This window comes from Delphinus delphis, chromosome 9 (assembly GCF_949987515.2).
Source record: "Delphinus delphis chromosome 9, mDelDel1.2, whole genome shotgun sequence".
NCBI classification, from domain to species: domain Eukaryota; kingdom Metazoa; phylum Chordata; class Mammalia; order Artiodactyla; family Delphinidae; genus Delphinus; species Delphinus delphis.
The window spans coordinates 57,868,672-57,873,943 of NC_082691.1; the positions used below are offsets into that span (position 1 = coordinate 57,868,672).

The 5,272-nt window shown below is 44.0% G+C and overlaps 1 pseudogene; it reads right to left on the reverse strand.

Moving 5' to 3' along the window:
• Positions 1 to 244: 244 nt before the first annotated feature.
• On the reverse strand, positions 245 to 3,657 carry LOC132430515 (ribulose-phosphate 3-epimerase-like; annotated as a pseudogene).
• Between the last annotated feature and the right edge of the window lie 1,615 nt (positions 3,658 to 5,272).

Sequence of the window (5,272 nt, forward strand, 5' to 3'; positions counted from 1 at the left end):
TCATAACCTTGATATTGCCATATTTTTACTCTTTATAAAAATCAAGTCTCCCAGTAAAAATGGTATTTTACCACACTAATCTTTAAATTGCATCACTGAAAATGTAATACACACCAATTTCTAACCTCTTGGAACATTCTGCAAAATGGATTTTAGTCACTGGAATGAATAATTGCTCAGAAAAGCAGCACTGCCTGAACTGTGGTATGATTTGGTAGGTAATAGTCTTGTTTTCTAGTAAAAACTAGATCTCGTAAGCAGAAACACTGGACTCCTTGTGGTTCCATTGATCGAGAGAGCGTTTCTGAGCAGCTTCTAAGCAAACATTTCTTGACAGGTTGATCACAGATCTGGGGTCTTCACTCCTCATAATGGCACTGCCAGATACAATCACGTTAGCTCCTGCCTCTGTGCATTTATGGATGGTGTCAGGACCTACTCCACCATCAACCCCAATGTCCAAAGACGGGAACTGGGTCCTCAACTAGTGAACCTTTGGCATCATATCTTGCATGAATTTCTGCCCTCCAAACCCAGCTTCCAGTGTCATAACCAAGGCCATATCTATCTGATGAGCCCATGGTGCCAAATACTCAACTGTAGTTCCTGGTTTGATAGCAAGGCCAACCTTCATTCCATTCTCCTGAATGTCTTTGATCAAAGCCGCCGGGTTCTCAGTAGCCTCGAGATGAAAAGTATATTGATTGGCTCCTGCTACAGCTCCTGCTACATTGGTTTTACCCACTGTTCCAGCCTGGACACCATCATATGCATGTCAAAGAAAGGGTCCTGGGCTTCCCTGGTGGCGCAGTGGTTGAGAGTCCGCCTGCCAATGCAGGGGACACGGGTTCGTGCCCGGTCTGGGAAGATCCGACATGCCACGGAGCCATGGCCGCTGAGCCTGCACGTCCAGAGCCTGTGCTCCGCAACAGGAGGGGCCACAACAATGAGAGGCCCGTGTACCGCAAAAAAAAAAAGAAAGAAAGAAAGAAAGGGTCCTGGCCTAGCTGCTTTAGGACGCTTTCTACCACAGGGTGACCAGAGGTGATGTTGGGAACAAAATGCATCCAGGTGCGGGTAATCGGCCCCTAAACTGTCCAGGTCGCTGTTGAGGATGGACAGGCCAATCTTGCAGCCGGATGCCCTTCTTTCCTATTTAGAGAAGACCCTTCAATATTTCTTTTAGTGTAGATTTAGTATTGCTGAATTCTTTTAGTTTTTGCTTGTCTGAGAAACTCTTTACCTCTCCTTCTATTCTAAATGCTAATCTTGATGGGTAGAATATCCTAGGTTGCAGGTTTTTTGAATATATGCCACTCCCTTCTGGCCTGCAAAGTTTCTGCAGAGAAATCAACTGATAGCCTTATGGGGCTTCCCTTGTAACTGACTCTTTGTTTTTCTCTTGCTGTCTTTAGAATCCTCTCTTTAACATTTGCCATTTTAATTATAATGTGTCTTGGTCTTTTTAGGTTCATCTTGTTTGGGACTCTGTGCTTCCTGTACCTGGATATCTGTTTCCTTCTTTAGGTTTGAGGAGTTTTCAGCCATAATTTCTTCAAATACATTTTCTGATCCCCTTCCCTCTCTCTTCTCCTTCTGGAACTCCTATTATGCATAGGTTGGCATGTTTTATATTATCCCATAGATCTTATATGTTGCTTTCTTTCTGTTTTTTTTTTCATTTGTCTTTCTGTCTGCTGTTCTGATTGGGTGATTTGCATTATCCTATCTTCCAGATCACTTATTCATTCTTCTGTGTCATTTAGTCTGCTATTCATTGCTTCTAGATTGGTTTTTATCTCAGCAATGGAATTGTCTATTTTTTATTGGTTCATGTTTATAGTTTCTAGTTCCTGTTACAGTGATCTGTGTTTCTATTGATAATCTTTCTTAGTTCAGTTAGCATTTTTATTACCACCTTTTTGAACTTGGGGTCTAGTAGACAGATGAGCTCTGTTTCATAATTTGTTCTTTCAGAGGATTTCTCTTGTTCTTTTGATTGGGTGTAGTTCCTCTGCCTTTTCATTTTACTTAACTTTCTCTGTCTCTATGAATTTAAGAGAAACAGTTATCTGCTGTGGTCTTGAAAGGGTGTTTTTATGTGAGAACATCCCTGTGTAGACTACGTATGTCCCGCGTTTTCATGCAAGGGCTGGTTTCAGTATGGACACCAGTCACGTCTTTCCTCAGGGTGTGCTGGCTGTTATCCCCTGGACAGGGGGTGTGGTAGGTGTTGTAGTATCTAGAGCCTGTGCAGGATATGAGATGGGGCTTCCTCTCTTGCCACCCTGGCAGGGGTGGGGTCTGCCCCCCCGCCCCCAGTTGTTGGATTAGAAGCCCTGAGGGTTGGGTTCAGTAGGATCCATTGCCTGTGAGTGTGAGCCCTGCCTCAAAGGAGGTGATGCTGAAGCAAGTAAGGACCTATGCACTGCCCACACAGACAGCTTCAGTTCTGCTCAGAAGCTGCCCAACCCTTTCTCTGTTGTGTTTGTCCCAGATCTAGTGCAAGGCTCTGGTGTGGAGTAGCCTGGGGCTGGGGGTCGGGGCATAGTGGCTGCAGGAACTGAGGTGGCTGTGCTGCCCCCTGGGATCTGGGCTGCCTCTGTGGCAAACTTCTCCCAGGACGCATCTGCCCCAGACCTAGCGCTAAGCTGTGGTGTGGAGTGGGCGGAGCCAGGGCTCTCCAGCTGGGAGAGAACCCATGCAGACTCCTGAGCACATTGACAATGGCCATCACTGCAGAGGGAGTCTAAATTTTTAACAGGCTCCTGGAGGGACTCTGATATACACTGCAATTTGAGAACTATTGAATTGTACTTGTTCCAGAAAACCTCCTCACAAGCATCTGTATTTCCCTTCTTGCAAATATAACTCTTTGTCCCATCTGCTCTAAATGGCAAACAGTATGCACCGTTAGCTTGTAAAAATACTTCACATACGTCTTGGAAAATCTTTTAATCACTTTACTTTCTTTTCTCTGAGCACTTCTTTTTATCTTTGAGCTTTGGAGTGCCAAACTGAGGTCAGTCCTAAATACATTTTTGACCAACATTAACATCAAAAGGACTTCACTGTAATCCAGCTCATCTAAGCCATTTTCACCATTTATCTTCAGCCCAGTATTACCAAGGAGCTGGTCAGTGGACTGAGAACAGTTTATCACACTGACAAAAGATCAGAGTTCACTGAGCCACCAGACATGTTTGGGGGCCACAGGCACTCAACTTCTCCTGCCTGTTCCCTGGAAAAGGTGGACATGAGGAATCCCTCTAAGTCTTTGGGCAGTGAGGGGGGTCCTGAGTGAGGGGGCACTTGCCCCTGACCTAGAGAAAAGCTTTCGCATCTCATGCCTTTTCCTCTGAAGTCTAGTCTGCCTGGAATGGCCATTCCCGCTTGCTGTGCCCATAAACTCCTATCCACCCTTCAAGTCCCAGCTCAGAAATGTGTAGTGATAATAAAAACACTCATCATAAATCAGGTTTCCCTCTTCTGTTCTGTCCTAGCATGCTATAATTTCCCTTTATAGCACTCATCAAATCTGTAATGATATATTTGTGTGAATATTTTATAAGCATATGTGTAACCTGGTTGACCAAAAGCTACATGAGAGCAAAGACCATTTGCCTTCTCACACTTGTACTTATAGCCTATTACCATGCCTGACACATAGTAGGTACTCAGTTAATATTATTGGATGAATGAATTGATAGGTGTACATTTATTGAGTACTTCCACTGTGTCAGGCCCTGGGCTAAGTGCTCCTGATATATGGTCTGTTTTAATGTTCCCAGCAACCTTCTGAGGTAAGTATTATTATTACCTCTGTTGAATAGACAGGAAGTTGAGGCTCAACGATGTCTTGAGAATTTTTCAGGGTCACACAGCTAGTAAGTAGGAGCACTGGGATTTGATATTAAATTTGTGCACCTCTAGACCTCAGCTCATTTGAAATGGTCACCCCCCTGTTACCTTCTTGGACACCCAAATACTAGTTAGTTGTTTCTTTGCTGTTTTTTTCTCATATCATGTCAGCTATTCCTCTATTACCACACTTACCACGTTACATCATCGGGATTTAAATATGTGTATCTTTGAGCTCCATGAGTGCATGGACTTTATTCAACTAGCAGGCCAATTCCAACCACCTCGTCCATAGCCAGGTGCAATTACAATGCCGGACAGTAAGTGCCCAGTTAACCCAGGATCAGTCTCTCTCAATACCTCATTGTCCCCTCCTTATAAAGAAAACAGATGCCATTAACGTAGGTTGACAAAGTAACCAAATGAACAAACAGCTCAGAGGCAGACCAACCATATATGGAAACTTGACATATGAGATGGTGGCTATGGGAAAAGGATGGAGCCAGGACACTTGGTTATCCACATAAAAAGGAGTGAAGGGCTCCCCTGGTGGCGCAGTGGTTAAGAATCCGCCTACCAATGCAGGGGACATGGGTTCGAGCCCTGGTCCGGGAAGATCACGCCACAAAGCAGCTAAGCCTGTGCACCACAACTACTGAGCCCAAGAGCCACAACTACTAAAGCCCACATGCCTAAAGCCCGTGCTCCGCAACAAGAGAAACCACCACAATAAGAAGCCTGCACACCGCAATGAAGAGTAGCCCCTGCTCACTGCAACTAGAGAAAGCCTGTGCACAGCAACAAAGACCCAATACAGCCAAAAAAAATAACTAAATCAAAAAAAAGAGTAAAATTAGATTTCTATCATACACCATACACAACAATTAATTCTTTTTTTTTTTTCTTTTTTTTTGCGATACGCGGGCCTCTCACTGTTGTGGCCCCTCCCGTTGCGGAGCACAGGCTCTGGACGCACAGGCTCAGTGGCCATGGCTCACGGGCCCAGCCGCTCTGCGGCATGTGGGATCTTCCCGGACCGGGGCACGAACCCGTGTCCCCTGCATCGGCAGGCGGACTCTCAACCACTGCACCACCAGGGAAGCCCCCAAAATTAATTCTTAATGGATTAATGACTTCCATATGAAAAACGAAACTTACAAACATGTAAAATGAGTAATTGCAGTGGTAATTAGGGAAATAAAAATTAAGACCATGATAAAATAATCATTTTAAAACCATTAAATTTGCCAAAATTAAGAAATCTGATAATAGTGTTGGCAAAGATTTGGGTCACTGCTGGTAGGGGTGTGTGTGTGTGTATATATATATATAATTTTAGAAAAAAGTTTGGCAATATCTAATAAATTGTTATAATTATACTATAGCATATGCAGTAAAAAAAAAAATGATC